At 50.6% G+C, this 19,705-nt stretch overlaps 1 pseudogene; it reads right to left on the bottom strand.

Annotated features, from left to right (window-relative positions):
• The window catches only part of LOC119403000 (uncharacterized), a 47,471-nt pseudogene extending 36,514 nt beyond the window's left edge, over nt 1–10,957 (bottom strand).
• Nucleotides 10,958–19,705: the final 8,748 nt, after the last annotated feature.

The following is a 19,705-nucleotide window of genomic DNA, read 5'->3' as shown; positions in this document are numbered from 1 at the left end:
TGTGCGGTGCCTATAGTGCCTAGAATATACTGACTCTACTGCGGCGCGGATGCCATATTTGAGCCCACGGCGTCTTACCGGCGTCTCACAGCTCTCGGCGGCTGCGCGGAGAGGCGCGAGACGCGGGGCAAAAAATGGCTTCGCGGCGGCATCAGCCCCTTCAAAGAATGGCAACACCTTAAAGGGGGCGCACACATCGAGGCACACTAGTGGCACCCTCTCTTGCGCTCAAGCAAATGGACAGGACACGACGATGCACGCGGCCACATGACATGACGATGCCCGGCGAAACGCCGAGACCCTAAGGTGCTTCGCCCCTAATATCCGCGTTACGCACGGCGGCGAAGTGCTCGCACTCTTTCCAATTCTGCGTCAAAATTATTGCGCCTGGACGCAGTAGGGATCGCGAGCGTGACATATTGCATTGTGTACTTGACTGCTTCCTCTAGCCTAGTGCATAAACCCGCTTGGCAAGCATCTTTCGAGTACATGCCAGACTTCAAAGCGGTCCAGTCAATTACTCGAATGGTCTTCTCTGGACGAGATCTGGGCAGCGCTTTCATGCGAAGATAAGTGGGCATGTGATCATATTCGTGTGTCTCGGTATCAGAAAACCACTTAACACATCTGGCGAACGAGTTGGAAGCGAAAGCAAGATCAAGACAGCTGCCGTATGTCACACTTCGACCAAACGTTGGGCTGTCCTCATTCATGAGGGAGAGGTCATGAATGTACGCGAATCTTTTCAAAATTCGTCCTCGTATATTTGTCCTAGTACTTCTCCATGCCAGACGATGTGGATTGAAGTCTCCTATGAGGTCAGATGGAGGTGGACACACGGCCAAAATACTAGCTAATCTCCTTGAGTCAAAATTTGTTGAATACGATTTATAAACGCCGATGAGAGTGAACATGAGTTTGTTATTCTGAACTGCCAGGTATACATATCGATTGCCATCATGAGGCGCAATGGGATGCAGCAGAGTTCCCGGCGAACATAAACGGTGACTTTGCTGCATGCTACATTTGTTGAGGACATCACAGCTTCGCACCCCGATAGTCTGAGTCGCTTCGATATGTTTGGCTTACAGACCACGATAACTGAAAACATGTTAGAGTACGCAAACTGACGAAAGTCTGAATAGTGCGATGTTAGTCCTGCAGCGTTCCACTGGATGCTGGACGCTGTCTTGACTTTTCGGAAAGGACGGTGGTCGTTAGTCATGTCTCTACTCGAGGGATTCAAACACTTGGCTTAAGGCTTCCGGTACTTTGAAAGCGCATTGAGCAGACGTTGTCTCCATGTCCAATAAAAACCCTCGAATGGCGTCTATGAGGCATAAGGAGATTTCCCAATGAGAGTCGGGCCTGGAAATCTTTGCCTTGCAAGACTTTTTTATGTTTTCATTGAGCTTTGATCATGTTCGATTTATTCATACCGTTGAGCATGTTGTGTGCTTTAATGGAGCGGTGATATTGAATTTCTCGTTACTGATGAATAAATTGTTACGACGCAAGAAAAACGTCATAGAATACCAGACTAACTAATCTGCACCGTAAGACCATGCAATGGATTTTAAATCAGAGGTATACTGTGGTTCAAAGCATCAAAAACAGGAATTATGCCAGATTTTTTGCAGTACGGCGCTAACAGTACGCTTTTCTTGAATACACCTGTACCACGGCTGTACTCTGTATAATACCGCAATAAACAAACAAATTGTAGCGAAGCCTTTGAGTTGAGTAAGGGGTTGCGCTCTCTATAGCCTTCTAGTGGGTCGTCCTCTTGGGCTCTTCCCGCTCGCGCTCTGAGCTCGTGTTCTTGCTTGACTGTCGCCATTGAGCATCGTCGCCGACTGCCGTCTAATAAACACCTCAACAAATTGGTGGAGGTGCTGTGCTCCCATTCGATGCCCCTGGAGCTAAGATCCCGTACCCTACCAACTACCATGCCTCAAGACGCTGCTCAGCAAACGCCTCCTCCAACAACGACCTCCTGCCCCGGTGTCCCCCGCATCCGCGACCCCCCTATCTTCACCGGCGCGGATGGGACCGACGTTGAGGACTGGCTTGCGATGTACGAGCGTGTGAGCGTACCCAATAAATGGGACGAGGCAGGCAAACTCAGCAACTTGGTTTTCTACCTCGCGGGTGTGGCGGGCCTGTGGTACAACAACCACGCCACCGATTTCCCCACGTGGTCTGCTTTCAAGACCGCCATCATCGACGTGTTTGGCCGCCCTGCCCTTCGTAAACTGCAAGCCGAACAACGTTTACGCGAACGAGCTCAGCAGACCGGTGAGTCCTTTACGAGCTACATAGAAGATGTCCTGGACTTGTGCAAGAAAGCCGACGCAGCTATGCCTGAGCCTGACAAGATCCGCAACGTTATGAAAGGCATCGACGACGACGCCTTCACTATGCTGCTCGCCAAGAACCCTCGTACTGTGGCCGAGGTGATCACGCTCTGCCAAAGCTACGAGGAGCTGCGCCGGCAGCGGTTGCTGACCCGTCGACCTGCATCACGCGACGCCGATCTCGCTGGCTTGTCGGCCATTTCTGATCAGTCCGCCTTGCTAGCCGAGATCAAGTCCTTTGTGCGCGAGGAAATTGCCCGCCAGTTCTCCCTACTGGCCTTCCCTCAGCAGCAGCATGTTGAACAGCCATCGACCACGCTGCTGCCTCCCTTACGCCGCGCTATTCAGCAGGGAATCGCGGAGGTAATGCCGGAATACCACCAGCCCCCTCCGGCGCCTGCACCGCTCAGTTACGCGCAAGTTGTAGCCAGGTCACCCCAAGCGGTCTCTGTGGCTGCCCCACTTACTTACGCCGAAGCCGTCGCCAGACCTCAGGCTTTTGAAGCGAGTGTGCCGGCTGCGTTTGCCGACGTCATACCTGGGCCACCAATGCAGCCCATCATGCAGTCGTATCAGCAGACGCCTCGTTCACCGCGTCCTGCGTCATGGATGGGACCTACCCCGACGAATCGATGGCGCACTTCTGACAACCGCCCGATCTGCTTCGCGTGCGGTTGCGCCGGTCATGTTGCCCGCTATTGCAATCGCGTGCAGCCGCCTCGTGTCGGCTCAACCATCACCAGCCAGTCAAGCCGCCCGTATTACGCTTCACCGCCGCCTATGTCACCGTCGTCTCGCTCAGCTCCATCTACACGCCGTTCGCCGTCCCCACGACGCCGATCACTGTCACCGATGCGGCCACGTCCGGTCCCACGTGACCAGGAAAACTAGTCGTCGCAGTCCACGAGGCAAGGGCTGCGACCCTGTCGAACTGCGAAAGCCCTCAGAGAAGCCCATCGAACGTGTTAGACGTGTTTGTGGACGGTGTTCGCGCATCTGCCCTTATCGACACTGGAGCCGCCGTATCCGTTATTGACGCCAAACTTAGCCGATTATTGCGAAAAGTGACGACGCCGCTTCCCGGGTTCTCCCTCCGTACAGCCAGCGCAAAAAGTATTCACCCTACAGCGGTGTGCACAGCCCGCGTCATGATTAACGATGCTCTGTACGCCGTCGAATTGATCATAATTCCAGCATGCTCTCACGACGTCATCCTAGGATGGGATTTTCTCTCCCACCACGACGCCGTGATTCATTGCGCACCAGCCGAAATAGAGCTCTCACCATTCTCTGATCTGACGCCGGCTGACTGTCCATCGTCTGTGAGCAAGGTACTCGTCAAAGACGACACCACAGTGCCTGCAAACTCGTCCACGGCGGTGTCCGTCTACTGCGCCAGTCTCTCCGACACCGTTGCACTCCTCTCGCCATCTGACCGTGCTTGCACGAGGAAAGGCTTGCTGGTGCCTTTCGCGACCGTGCAAGTCACTCAGGGCAGCGCGTCCATTTTTGTTATCAACCCATCTCCGTACAGTGTTACGTTGGTGCGAGGAAATGTCTCGGCAGCGTGGAACCCCTCGAAGACGCACAAGTTATGGACGAACCAGATGACACGCACTGCCCCAACTCCAGTACGCTCAGTGCTGTTACCACGTCTGGTTCATCGCCCGATGACGTATTCGCTTCTTCCATTGCTGACAACCTTACGCCAGTCCAGCGTTCCCAGCTTCTGGGTCTCTTGGAAGAATTTCGCGCTTCTTTCGATGTCGCTCAAACTTCTCTCGGCCGCACGTCCACCGTTACGCATCGCATCGACACTGGCGCCCAACCGCCCCTGCGGCAACGTCCATATCGCGTATCTCCCACAGAACGCCGCGTAATCAACGAGCAAGTCGACGACATGCTTCGACGCAATGTTATTCGACCATCTAACAGCCCCTGGGCGTCTCCTGTCGTTCTTGTTGCGAAGAAGGACGGTTCTGTGCGGTTCTGTGTGGACTACCGACGACTCAACAAGATCACTCGTAAGGACGTGTATCCACTACCGCGCATAGACGACGCGATTGACAGCCTACAAGGAGCAGAATTCTTTTCATCCATCGATTTGCGCTCAGGGTACTGGCAAGTACCTATGGCTGATGACGCTCGACCGAAGACCGCCTTTGTCACGCCCGACGGCTTGTACGAATTCAACGTCATGCCGTTTGGGCTGTGTAATGCGCCCGCCACCTTCGAGCGCATGATGGATACTATTCTGCGCAACCTGAAATGGCACACGTGCTTGTGCTACCTCGACGACGTCGTTGTGTTTGCTCCAGACTTCTCCACGCATCTTCAACGCCTCCGGCATGTGTTGACGCGTTTGAGCAACGCTGGTCTGCAACTGAATCTAAAGAAGTGCCGATTTGCAGCACGGCAGCTGACAATACTCGGCTACGTCGTGTCCAAGGACGGAATTCTCCCCGATCCAGCCAAGCTTCGGGCCGTGACCGAGTTCCCGAAACCGACGTCCGTCAAAGAACTGCGCAGTTTCGTAGGACTGTGTTCCTACTTTCGGCGCTTCATTCGAAACTTCGCGACTATCATATCGCCGCTGACGAAGCTCCTCGGAAGTAACGGGCCCCTCCATTCGTGGTCGTCAGAGTGCGACGACGCTTTCACAACGCTCCGTCGTTTGTTGACGTCGCCACCCATACTACGCCACTACGACCCTACGGCCCCTACAGAGGTACACACAGACGCCAGCGGTGTTGGCCTTGGCGCTGTCCTTGCGCAGCGCAAACCAGGGTTCCCTGAATATGTCGTGGCATATGCAAGTCGTACGCTTACTAAAGCCGAGACCAATTACACCGTCACCGAAAAGGAATGCCTGGCGATCATCTGGGCCCTTACGAAGTTCCGACCCTATTTGTATGGTCGCCCATTTGATGTTATCACCGACCATCATGCACTATGCTGGTTGTCGTCATTGAAGGATCCCTCAGGCCGCCTCGCCCGCTGGGCACTTCGCCTACAGGACTACGACATCCGCGTGCTGTACCGCAACGGACGCCAGCATGCTGACGCCGACGCCCTCTCGCGCTCCCCCTTGCCTGACGACGATGCCCCCTGCTCGGTACCTAACAATGTTGTTTCTTCCATCGACGTTCACACCATCGCTATCGAACAACGCAAGGATAAATGGATCGCCTCGCTGATAGACTTGCTCACTGATCCGTCGGCAACACCAACCACTCGCGCGTTGCGTCGTCAAGCCCACCATTTCGCCATTCGTGACGACCTACTGCACCGACGCAATTACAACGCCGATGGCCGCCAGTGGCTACTTGTGATACCTCGCAGTCTGCGTTCTGAAATATGCGAGTCCTTTCACTCTGATCCACAATGCGCGCACTCTGGGGTATCCAAAACTTACCACCGCATTCGACAACGATACTTCTGGCGAGGGATGTACCGCTACGTGCAGAAGTTCGTTCGCTCCTGCCTCGATTGCCAACGCCGAAAACCTTCAACGCACGTGTCACCCGCTGGTCTACAACCATTACCTTGCCCTAACCGTCCGTTCGGGCGCGTGGGCATCGACTTGTACGGACCACTTCCTCTGACATCGGCTGGTAACCGCTGGGCAATCGTCGCTGTTGACCATCTAACGCGATACGCCGAAACCGCCGCCCTCCCAGCGGCTACAGCACGCGACGTTGCCTCCTTCCTGCTACACCGATTCATGCTGCGTCACGGTCCACCCCAGGAGCTTCTCAGCGATCGAGGCCGTGTCTTCTTGTCGGAAGTCGTCGAAGCCATTCTCAAAGAGTGCCATGCTGTTCACCGCAAAACTACTGCTTACCACCCGCAGACGAATGGCCTAACCGAACGCTTTAACCGCACGCTCGGCGATATGCTCTCAATGTATGTCGCCGCCGATCACACAAATTGGGATGCCATTCTGCCCTTCGTCACCTACGCCTATAATACCGCCCCTCAAAGCACAACTGGGTTTTCACCCTTCTTATTCTACGGAAGGCACCCGTCGCACACCATCGACACGATACTCCCATACAAGCCGGATTCAACTGAGTGTGCGCCGATATCTGACACAGCCAGGCTTGCGGAAGAGTGTCGCGAGCTTGCCAAGACCTTTACAGCGCAGGAACAAGAGCGGCAGAAGAGCATTCGCGGTGGCACCACCACTTCTGAGTCCACGTTCCTCCCTGGAGCACTCGTATGGCTCTCGGTCCCTACCACTGCAACTGGCCTCTCTTCAAAACTACTGCCGAAATACGAAGGCCCCTATCGGGTCGTCGAGCGCACATCCCCGGTCAACTACGTGATCGAACCCATCGAACCATCTTCGGACATGCGCCGTCGAGGGCGCGACATAGTCAACGTGGAGCGCCTCAAGGCCTACTATGACCCACTCATAGTGACGAGCTGTTAGGTCGCCGGACGGCTCCCTTTTCCTTCCCGGGGTAATTGTAGCGAAGCCTTTGAGTTGAGTAAGGGGTTGCGCTCTCTATAGCCTTCTAGTGGGTCGTCCTCTTGGGCTCTTCCCGCTCGCGCTCTGAGCTCGTGTTCTTGCTTGACTGTCGCCATTGAGCATCGTCGCCGACTGCCGTCTAATAAACACCTCAACAAAACAAACAACTCTAACAGTAAATAGAACACCACCGGGCACGTTATCCGAAGGTTGCTGTTTCGGGCCCTGCCGGCGGCAGGGCCCTGCCGGCGGCTTCGGTTGTCTTTTCGTCCACTTTACTTTTTTCACATTTATATCACAATTACTAAAATACGCTTAAAACCGCACATTTAACGTCCCCTACACGTTTCTTGGCCTCATAATCTATTAGTTTTCATTAAGGCTGTATCAAACAAAGAAACCAGCCCTCAAAATTCCCTTCTTTCGTTGATTCATAGCGAGGGTTTCGTTCTGACAGACTTGATGCCTTAAGGCAGTATGCGATGGCTTATTGGTCAACTGACTTCTCGTTAATAGTGGACTCAGACGACGGACTAAACCGCCCTTTCGGCCCGCGGCCTCGCCGTCACGTGACCCTCCACCTCCGGTTGGGGGAGTACGTAGCTAGGCCGGGGATCGGGAGGACCAACAATCTGAAATCCTTTTCACGAACCGCCCATCCTCATCCTCGGCTGCGGGCCGCGCGATCGGAGGGGTGGGGCGTCAAGAGGACCGTTTTTTTTTCTTCTTTTTGTGGCAGCCGAGTACGCTGGTCGCTGTTCGAATGTGTGGTTTCTCTTTGACGACGCGCGCGCGGCATCGTTTGCTGTTGGAACCGGCCTCGGCCAGGGCTTTATCCCTTCCGTTGTGGACTAAACATGTGTATGGCGCATGCAGACGGACTACTCGCGTTCCTACTCTCACTTCGCCGCCCGCGGATCATCCATCGTCTGAACCAACACCCTCTAGAAAAATATGAAGGCCTTAGCTCTCTCCGCGTGACGTCACACGATGGGGCGGATTGGAAAAAAATAAGGAGCGCTGATCAAGAGAGGTGGTCTCGTAGGTGCCCTGCGCGGAAGCTTTTTTGTTTTCTGAAAGAACAATCATGCATGCATGTAAAAGAAATTAGAGGGCAAGAACTCTGTAGCAGGAAAACATTTATTTACGAAGCTCAGTTTCTTTTTGTACTTGCTCTATATTAGAAGCAATACATGCAGTTATTTGGCCTGGACATTTGTGGCTTTCACTTGTTTTGATTTATCGGCAGCGTCGAGAAGTTTGTCGTTCAGCTTCCTACAAAAGTTCTTTAGCAGAATGTTGGTGCTGCACCACAGGATGTGTTTAAGCACTAGTTCAGTCGTGTGGCCATTCTCACAAGTATCGAAGTCGGACTGCTCTTCACTAGCCAGCAATTGTAGCGTCAGTTTCGTGACGACCTAGCGTTGTTCAGGCATCATAAGCAGTGCTGGCTCTGTAGCGAGCTGCTCTACCACAACGTAGCTGTGAGCAACTGCGTTTAGTGCAAACATTGATGGATAAACTAAGCATCCTCGGTCCAGGTGCTTCACGAGACCATAATGTTCGTTTGTGGCAGAGAGTGTGATCTCCTTGTCCACGGTCAACGCGTCCCTGCATTGCGCGCAATTCAACTTTTTAAGGGAGGCGTATATTGCATAACCTGCAACGTAGACGAGGACTGGGAGGATGTCCTGCATCTTCGTAAGAGCCTGGCTGGTCACAACAACGTTGCTGCTGGGAAGCAATGCCTCGACTTGCTTTCGGACATATTTCCAGTGCTGGTCAGTGGAAACTGTAGGCAAGGTACTTTGCAGGCGCAGCTTGTTTTCGACTTCATATATCTGCCTGATGGAGATGTGATATTGAGCACCTGCCAGCTGCCTATACTTTCCAAACCGATCTTCAAGGCAGTCGGTCTGTATCTTCCCAAAAAGAACATACGATATTCCAAGCTCTTCGAAGCTGTGCCTAGCTAGCTCAATAAGCGCATAGGTAGTGTGTTCGAGAGCAGCGTGAGTCTCCTCTGTCAGAGTACCCTTGTCAAGACCTTTGTTTTCCTACTCATCCAGCCACTTCAGAAACATGTGCAAGAAGGCAATTTTCGGATCGTTATCAAGGGAAAGCACTGGTTGTTGGAACTGATCTGTTCCATGGAGTTTTGACGTTTACAATTTTCCACCACTTGAGTACGATATCGATGAATGTAGCAGTGGCCACAAAAGAGAACAGATTGTGCTTTGCTCCAAGAGCGCGTAACACCTCTGGTAAGTAATCATTGAAGATTTGTAAACAAGCTTTACGTCCTGCCTTTCAAGATTCGATGGGTAGAGGGCTTTTCTCGACAGTCCATAGTCATATTTCAACAGCTGGTCACACTCTTTGCTGTGAAAGTCCCTGATTGTCGCAAACGACGCTGTTTGCATTCGCTCTGATTGTGGCGTGTCTCCTTGAATCTCCGGAAAGTACAAACAAATTTGGTCATTCTTCTGATATATCCAGTTATTTCGTATGCATTTTAGAATGTGCACTGGGTCTATAACGAAGAACAGCGGCCTTGAAGGGTCTGATGGATGTTGGTACACAATTCTGTTACGAGGAGGTGATTCAAAGAGGGACATCGCTTTTCTGTTGACAGAGTTGTTGTCGCTGACGACGCACAAAATTCGGTACCCAATGTTTTGCAGCCCGCAAACCACTTCTTTAAGCGTCTTTTGCAGGAACTCCGCCTCTACTCGGTGTACCGGCACGATGTGCGCAACTTCTTTGAATTTACACGTCAGGCTGCGCACCATGAAAACGAGCGCACAATTAGCAGCCTCGTGTCTATTAAGCGCGGCGCCGGTAATATTACCCCCTTTGTAGTCAAAGTAGGGTTTTATATGTATTTCATCTACCATAACTGTGACAAAGCGCTGGTCATCTTCAGGTCAGAAATTCTTTTCGCCATATAGCTGAGGAATGCTTCGCTCTGATGCTCTTGTTGAGGACTCATACCATAAGACGAGCACGCTAATCTGATTGTCATGGGATGCGGCAAGGTGATGCTTCCATGGCTGCGCATGAACGCGTACGCATGGGGCGATATAGTGAAAAGAATGCAGCAGAACATCATGAAATCAGCAGAGTAGCGCCTGCGCTGTTTTTTCGATAGGTGCAAGGTGACTTGCTCCTTCAGAAATCGAACACAGTTGGCGTCGTCTTCTGCTTGGGACGTGCAAAGCTGATCTAGCAGTAAACAAACCGCCTCGAAAATTTCCGCGACTGAGTTGGACATCAGGTCACCGTCCCACTTTTCGATGCCTTCCAGGAGTTCCACCATACCCCTTTTACTGTTAGCGATTTCGGGAACGCAGAGATTTGCACCTAGCTTTTTTACGGCTGTTTTCATGACGCGTAGTGTCACGCTCAAGTCTCCTTTCACGCAAATAGATTATTTCAACCATGGCGCTTCATCGTCGACGATGTGAATGAGAAGAAGCCTTTCATTTCTTTCGATTACATCCCAGAACTTCATCGCTTGGCTCCTCAAGTGGTTGGCAAGTTCGCTCAAACTGCTGACTTTATCCTCCTCGCGTGCTCTGATAACTGCCTCGTTGGATTCAGCGATGGCTTTCTGGAGGGCTGCACTCTCTATGCGCGCGCGCTTGGAGTCACGATCTTCCCTTCTCGTGGTCTTTCTGGACATGTAGCTCGACAATTCGGGAACTTCGACGGTACAGGGTCTGGGCGAAGGCGCACATGAGCTAGCGGCACTGTCATTACGCGGCCAGTTGCTTGATCTGTATGCGTTGCCACTCGAATAATGTACTCGTCCCTGAAATGAAGTTCGCATACCTAGAAAAAAAAATTAACCTCCAATCAGCAAACCGATGGCTACCTGTCACACAAACGTGCGGCTCATGAGCCACTTACACACGTACGTATACATAATTTGAATTGACTAACACCTAAACACGAGAAAAGAAGAACTTACCCTGGAATTTTCGGTGACGGTGAGGTTTTCCCGTGGCACAGCACGAATCCAAGCGTTCCTCAGAGCTTGGTCTCTCGGGAACTTGAAGACGTGCACCTTCGTGTCCCCCGTGTAGTTACCGCGGCATCGAGTTACACAGCATTTGCACGACATCTCGGCGTCGTCGCTTTCACATTCCTTTCACAGTCAAAAAAACACGGCCAACTGAACAGCGAAGAGATGTACGTCTGTACAGACGCGCCGGGGAATGAGTTTCGGCAGACACGCGATGAACGCGCACCAGTGCGATCGGGACGCGTGGATGCGTCGTGTCGCCGCCTCATGCGTTCGCCCCATCTGCTGACGTAGCGCGAGGGGAAAGGGAACATAACTAAGGCCTTCATATTTTTCTAGAGGGTGTTGTCTGAACACACCATAAATGATCACGTGCCACGTGACGCCAGCTGGCAAGAAAGATTGTTTCACACTCGCCGTCATTCATGGCTACGAGCGGCGCTGACTAATACTACCAGGTTTGAATGCACATAAAAAAACTACACCATCTCCCGCTAAAGGGGACCATGAGGCGATGCGAAGCCGGAGCACTTGCACGATCGCGTTCCGTTGGCGTTCGTTGGGCATGCTACCGACCTCGCGTCGTGGAACGCGAAGAGGGACGCTACGCGCGTCGTATCTTCCATCTAGCCTGGCCGTTAATTCTCACAGGGCGAGCGGGGAACGCGGTCGACAGGCGGGCGAGAGGGGGGCAGCGTAGGAGAGGAGGGAGAAGGGGAGGGGACGCGCATGCGCTCGAGCTCCATCGCGGCGTTGCGCAGGAAAGAATTTCGGCATGTCTAGCCCGCGTTTCAGAGAAAGAGTGGAAAGGGGGAGGGGAGAGGGGAATGGGAGAGGAGAATGAGGAGAGGGTGAGTGGAGAGGAGGTGTGTGGAGAGGGTATGCGCAGGCGCAGTAAGGGTGGTCACGCCGCACACCACCACCACCGGATTGAGCTCCGCCTTAAGATACTTCGCATCTAAAACCGATAAATTGGACGAGCGGACGAACGCCGCCGTAGATCTATTGGTAAAGCATCGGGCGTGTTATTCAGAGGTTGCAGGTTCGGTTTCTGCCGGCGGCGAGTCGTATGTTTGTCCACTTTTCTTTCTTCTCGCTCACAATAAAAGCTCATTCATTCGACCTCCGTTAATTCGGAAAATTGGATAATTCGGACTTGTTGTCTGGTCCCGGCAAGCATATGTGTTGTTTAACGGCACCAAACTCTCGTCAATTCGATCATAGTTGTCGGCAACCCGGTTAATTCGCACGATCCTCGGAGCACGCCCAGCACGGAATGCCGCACACGTGCGACGCAGGGGAGCGAAAACGGCGTTCTCGAACAACCGAAGCGGCCGCGGGCATTCATAAAAGCGTGGTGGCCATCCACAGTCCTACCACAATCTCGCTGTTGGCTGTCAAGACACAAGTTTGCCGCCGCTGCGGCAAACTTGTGTCGTTTTCGATTTTACTTGGCGCACGCGAACTGCGTGGGCGCTATCTATGACCGCGTCGATAGCGACTGGGGTCAAAGCTGCAACAAGCAGTAGTTTCATTTTCGCCGTGATCCTTCAAAACTACGTAGTCGCCCTCCATGACTGCATTAGCGAGCCACGTTTATCCAGCAGCAGATGCAGTGCTCAGCAGTTTCGCTTCGACCCTGGACGTAGGCCGCGCGCGTGCCTTCGGAACTGCGTTGATGCTATATATGTGTGCCTTTAGCGACCACGGTTTTGTCCAGAGCGGATCCAGCACTCATAGCTTCGTTTCGACTTCGGGAAATGCGCGCGCAATGTCACAAAACTCAAAGATGGTGGATACTGTTGAAGATCAAGAGCTTCCGCCGCGGTTCGCATGCTGGTATCAAGCTCGCTTGCTATATTGCGATGGACGAACGATCAACTGCCAGCCATTTTTCCGGCGAAAAAAGAACTATCGTCACGTGCGCTTGGTGGTGTTGGTGGTGGCGGTACGTAATAAGAGATTGGTTCTGAGTACGCTTCGGCTTAAGACATGGGGGTCTTTAACATTTTGAACGAAGTTGCGAAAGACAAAAATTGCGGCCTATACACTGTTTTTAGGCAAAGTAAATAGTGGACTTACGCATTCATCAAGTAAATTAAAATACATTGGTGTAATAGATGATGGTTTGTCGTTTCCTTGATATTTTCAATATTTCGTCCTTCGGTTAATTCGGACATTTTTTTCCGGTCCCGTGAAATTCGAATTAACGGGTTTATACTGTATATCACAATTAGTACAATAAAGTTAAAACAGTACAATCAAGGTCCATTATGCGTTCCTTGGCTTCGTTATCTGTTGGTTTTCATTAATTGTTGTATCAAACAAAGAAACGGGCATCCAAAATTCTCTTCTTTCGTTCAACACAAACAGATTTACACAACTCCGTCATGCTTTTATGGTTATCGCTCCCAAGTTTGCGGTTAAGCCTTATAATGGCATCCTGAAACGTTTTCCTGGCTGAAAAAGGAAGGCAGGCGACCCAAACGCCCATAAACATGCAAATTGTACCTTCCACTTAATCCCCAGCCCACGTCGTTTTCTTTTTATTTGCCTTTCGTCGTTGTTGAAAGTTTACCCCACATTTCAATTATTTCCCGTTTTCGTCTTTCCGTTGCTAAAATTCTTCCTGGCAATTCCAGGTCTTCCTCTTCCCACGCTTGCTGTTTTCATGTCACCAGAGCAGACACCCCTGTGAACTTACAAAATAAAAGCATATACCGGGTCAGATAAGAAAAGAGAAAACACGGGAAATTTGAGTGAAATGGAAGAACACGAATAACAAAGAGAACATGAGAACTGTGAGAAGTGGCGGTTTTCATTTGCCGAGTCATTGATGCGTGAGCCGGTCGCCCATGAAGCCACGAAACGCTCGGATGCTCGAAGTAGGAGAAGAGGAGAGACCAGATCGAGCGAGCGTGGTTTCTTTCGCCATCTTCTCTTCGCGTAGCCGCAGTTTGTCGCTTCCACTCACAATCCTCGACGTCCCATGCCCTCGAGGGATGAAAGCGTCGTCCAACATTGACAGGGCGGCTTTTTGTTTGTTTCCAGCTTTTATATTTTTTTTCTTGGCCTCTGTAACGCGGAGATGCAGCTTTTCTCCAACGAAATATCGTTGCCGCGCTGTTCATTCGCCATCTCTCCGCAAAGCAAGCACGCCCGAAATGCCGTAACGACCACTACTTGGCAAACAGGGATAGGAAACGGCATGATGTGCAAAGAAAGCAATGCTGTCAATGACAACGGATGAGTGTAAGGTAACGACGTTGACCCTTGAACGCGTCCGCTACATGTACAGCCGCTCATTGTTTTAACCTGAAATGCGAGCGTCGACTGCCGAGTTAATAAGCACCGTACCACAGAGCGCGGCGGCGAAATGAACGAGAATACGCGCATGGGCACTATAAGCAAGCCGGGCAGCCGTCGTCTGCTAGGCTACTCAGGGAACCGGACACCACCCCAGCTTCTTTTCAGCACCACTATCGTCATCCTTCTTTTTCTTGTCTGAGCGCTCCGAAAATGTCTTTTTTTTTTTTCGCCATGGCATAGACAGCACAAAATGACACCCCCCCCCTCGAAAAAAATTCTGCCAACGCCCCTGATTCCAGCCGGAGTCCTGCCCTAAGTTATATTCTTTGCGTTTGTCGAACTTTCTGCGACGAGAGCACGTTAAAGCTATCGTGTGAACATTTCCAAAACCTATTCTTGCCATTGCAGCGTTGATATATGCTGTAAACCATGTGTGGCGCATACCCGGATTCCATGGGCCGTGGTGGGCGTGTATGTGCCACACGTGACTAAGGGAAAAAGTTCCATGACGTACGCGACAAGCATGTCACGATAATCACTTCATCATTGATTAATCGTGTTCGTCATTCACTAATGTCCTCGTGTTCTAGTTTTCGTTTAACCCTTTCAGACGCCACCTGTGAAGGAATGTCTGTAAATGCGTCAAATCGATACAATGTTATTTCGAGCCACTCGATAATATATTGCAACAAAAATAATGCCGTAATACGCTCATTTATGTGTGTTATGGGAATGATTCCTAATTGTTATGCAATTAAATATCTATTTATTCTAAAGATATTCATGCTCTGTTTCTGCATAAACAGAATTAAATCGCAGGCTATAAATATATGCAAACTCGTTTACGGTTATGTCCATAGTGAGCAAAGAAAATTTATACTTTCGACGTGGGTCGCGAGAATCGGCACGTCGAACGACTCGTCGAATATTGTAGTGCCTTCAGAAAATTTATCATATGCAACAGTACGCTGGAACATGAAGTTAAACGAAAAAAAAAAATTTACTATGCAGGAAGTTCAATTCATCCATAGCTCAACGTATCTTCTCTTTCGTAGCCCCTAGTCGATAGAAATAGCAAGAACAAGTGGTGTACACAATTGGGTACATAGCGTCTCAAAGGGTTAAATCAAATTAGGATACGACCCCGAGAGCGCGCGGACGTAGGCCAGATAGATAGATAGATAGATAGATAGATAGATAGATAGATAGATAGATAGATAGATAGATAGATAGATAGATAGATAGATAGATAGATAGATAGATAGATAGATAGATAGATAGATAGATAGATAGATAGATAGATAGATAGATAGATAGATAGATAGATAGATAGATAGATAGATAGATAGATAGATAGATAGATAGATAGATAGATAGATAGATAGATAGATAGAAAAAAAGAAACGCTCAAAGTGCCTTGGGTCGACATTGAAATGCTTCGAATTTAAAATTCTTGGAAGTGCACCACTCGTCCTTGGCGTCTTGTTCCCCTGTGTGTCATTTTTGCAGTGATGTCTTAAACGCCAAGCCAACCACCATCATGTGATCGTATTTCGGAGGATAGGAACATCACGACAAATTGTGCGGGATCCTACTGATATCGCTGTTCAGCACATGACAGTAATAATAATAATAATAATTACTGGGGTTTAACGTCCCAAAACCACGATATAATTATGAGGGACGCTGTAGTGGAGGGCTCCGGAAATTTCGACCACTTCGGGTTCTTTAACGTGCACCTAAATCTAAGTACACGGGTCTCAAACTTTTTCGCATCTATTGAAAATGCAGCCGCCGCGGCCGGGATTCGATCCAGCGGCCTTCGTGTCAGCAGTCGAGTGCCATAACCTCTGTACCGCCATGGCGCGGCAGCACATGACAGTATTTTGGGCAGATGTTTTAAATGTCCACTTAGTCTAGAATTTGCATTAACACGGCTACTGAACGTGAACTGTTACTTGTCAAAGAGTGGTGACAAGCTTTGAAGGTTGCAGTAAAGGCAAGCGCTGCAGCTTCACCTCTGCTGGTAAGAATATGAGGTGCGCGCTGCCATTCCAAAACTTTATTTATTACCCTCGTCCCAACTGCAGCAATACCGAAGCATGAAGAAACGCGCATTGAGCAATCTCAGTTGAAGCGAAGTTACATTAGAATTGCTACAGCCACCTTCACTGCCCCGTTTCCATTCCGAACAGGGCCATATATCTCTGTTACGTCACACCAGGTATGCGTGAAGGCGCACTTGCGTCATATTTCATATCCCGTATTGCGGTTTTGGGACGTTATTGTGGTTTGGCACGTTAAACCCCAGCAATTATTATTCTACTGCACGCGATGTTTCCGCCTGTCACACTGTCGTCCTACGATAAACGTGAAATATTGTTCAGCGTGAACCTTTCCCCGTCGCACATGACCAAAGTTTTAATGTCACGAAATTAAGGCGAAAGTTTTAGATTCTCCATGAAATTTCACCGTCGGCGGCGGCGTCTCGTGGCGCCGGGAACGAGTGATGCATAACATTTTCGTCGCATGATTACGTCATCATATTAAGTGACGATGATGTCACGATGGCCCGAATTTGTGACGTCACTACGACGTCACATGACGTAACGTCAAATGAAGACTAAATCACATGACGTTTAGCTTGGTCAAAGGTGGTCCGATTACGGAGCAAATGAAAAAGTCACAGCGTATTCACGGAGTGAATGATGATGAGTGGGCGAAGCTGCGGAGGTTCATCGGTAAACCGTGAATCTTCCGTGAATTCTGCCCAGTACATCATCACCGACGTGAGATCAGGCGCGTTTATACTAAAGGTTCGATGAGTTATGACGACTTGCAGCTCACTTTAATTTGACATGTACGCTGTGAATTTTCATTGTCCAGAAAACCATTGCTTTAGAAAACATCTGGCGTCTTTCGTTAAGCAGCTGGCGTCTTTTCGTTTTGCTTTAGAAACATCTGGCGTTCTTTCATTTTGCTTTTAGAAAACATCTGGCGTGTTTCGTTGGTTTATTTCATCAATCAACGGCGTTTTGAACAAATTTTTTATTGTTTAAGCACGCACAGGAGAAATCTCACCAGGCACTACCTTGGAGGTAAACAATGGCTGCTAATGGGAATGAGAGGCAGAAGAAGTCGGCTTTTAGCTAACACTTACACTTCTACTTCTACTAACGTTTCCTACTAGAACATGCCAATGGCTGCTAATGGGGAATGAGAGACAGAAGAATTCGGCTTTTAGTTAACGCGCACGCTGCGAATTTTTTATTGTTCAACAACGCAAAGGAAAAATCTCCCTCCGGCACCACATTGGAGGTCAAGATCTGGTACTACCGTTACGACTGGTTACGCACTACGACTACGACAACTACGAGGGACGAACGGGTGCCACATTAAGGAGCTTCGCCCCTAAAAGCAGGTGACACAAAACGCGCATCAAGGCACCCTAAGGTGACGTGCCACAGATTTTGGAGGCAGTGTCAATTAGGCAGTGTCAGCGGGGCAGAATCAATTACATCGAATGAGAAGAAAAACAAGATGCCTCTCGGATTCCAGTCTTCTTAGGTGAATTCATGAGGGACTTCGTGAGTTTTGTAGTTTCAAAACAGGCGCTCTTTAGCACTGCTGAAATGAAAACATAAAAATATCTGCGGTCTACTTGCAGAAGTCTCGATGCGATTATGAGGCATGTTGCAGTGGAGGGCTCAGGAACAACGTGCCCTGTAAGATAAAAAAGACTATGTTTACTCTTTTCGGTGACTAACTGGCTTGCCATGTATATGAATCCCTTTGAAGAGACACGTTAACTCTTCTTTGGGTCCCACCGCTCTCCAACGAGAGTATAATGATCTCCAAAGGTAGTTCACGTGTGTATTGAGAATCATATGCATGGCAACACAATACACACGAAAAAGACTCAAAGGACTCTTTTTTAGCACCAATGTTTTTTTTTTTTTTATGCCGAGATCAACCAAGGCTTCAATGACGTTATTTTCGTCACGGAAGTGACGCTGATAAAATACACACGAACAGATGGCAAAGAAGCAACAGAGGAAAAAGTTACACTAATTTCGATGACCTGGTAACCGAAGCCACGACCTCCGGGTCCGCGACGATAAGTGCGCGGCGCTCTACGCACTGCGCCGCCGAGGCGCATGCACGAGGGTTTACAAGCGCGTCTTGTTATTGCGATAGCAATTATATGGACAGTCTCGACGGGTTTTGGCCGTCGCCGTTGCCGTCGCCGTCATGTCCTTCCGGTATGAAGTCCGAATTGATAAGATCGCCCCCGTGAATTGTATGTTCTAGCGCGGGTAAAAGAGCGCGAGCGGCGGCGACGAACGCGGCCGAAGCAGAGTTCAAAAGAACCGGCCAGGGTGCATGCCATAACATCACCCCGCTCGAGATGCCTGCCGTCGAAGCAGACAGGAAACGCCGCGCCCGTTTTTAACGAGCCCTAAAAGACGCGAAGACGCGAGGGAGCGGGGACAGTGTCGCGCGAGGAGCAACTTTGAACTTTAGATCTAAGAGCGCGGTCGCGATCGCTGGCGCGCGCGCTATCTCGAAAGCTATCACAGCGGGACGAGCGGCTTGTATACCCTTCTACGTGCAGCGCTCTCAACGCGAATTGACTATGCGGAGAGCATCGCTCCCTGGAGCGGCCGTATTTTCTTACACCATCGTTTTGTAGTTACGCGAGAACGGATACAAAACAGTTAGCTGCCAGCCTAACTTCGTGTAACACTACAATTTGTTGCTATCGCCTTCACTGCTTCGCCCTTGCGGTGAAACTCTGACTTTTTTTAGGGGCGAAGCTCCTTATCCCGTGGGTCTGTCCATCCTCCGTTAGTTTTTAGCGCTGTAGTAGCCACCTCTAGCTCGTGAGAAGCGCGCGTTCTGGTATGCAGTAGAATAAGAGACTCTCGTGCGTGTTCGCCTGTGTGGCATTCTTTCTTCTTTACTGCGCGCGTTCTGGTATGCAGTAGAAGAAGAAGACGACGTTGACGAGTGACACTCTCGTTTGCGTATTCGCCTGTGCGGCGTTCTTTCTTCTTTACTACGTCTCGTGTTTTCAACGACACCCGAAGGCAACATTTCAGAAGTAATGCGCCATGAGGCTTCCTCTTGGCACGCTTTCTCTTTAGCTGGGAGTCGCCAGATGGAAGACAAGGCTGCGGAACGGAGGGCACGGGAGGCGGCGGCAGCGCGCGCTCGCAGACAGAATCCTGAGGTGAGAGCCCGCGAGGCCGAAGCTGCACGTCGACGCCGCGAAGCAGATTCCGCCGTTCGAGCCTGCGAAGCCGAAGCTGCTCGACAAGCTGCACGGCTGCGTCGAGAAGACCCCGCCGTTCGAGCCCGCGAGGCCGAAGCTGCTCGACAAGCTGCAGGGCTGCGGCGAGAAGACCCCGCCGTTCGAGCCCGCGAGGCCGAAGCTGCACGGCTGCGGCGTGAATCGGATCTTCAAAATGTGAAGGATCGTGAAGCGGCGAGAAAGCGCGCGTACCGACAGGCAGAGCACGAGGCTGTGCGAGCGCG

Source organism: Rhipicephalus sanguineus, chromosome 8 (assembly GCF_013339695.2).
Source record: "Rhipicephalus sanguineus isolate Rsan-2018 chromosome 8, BIME_Rsan_1.4, whole genome shotgun sequence".
NCBI lineage: Eukaryota > Metazoa > Arthropoda > Arachnida > Ixodida > Ixodidae > Rhipicephalus > Rhipicephalus sanguineus.
The sequence above is the reverse complement of the archived record's forward strand: the minus strand, read 5'-3'. Positions and strand labels throughout refer to the sequence as shown.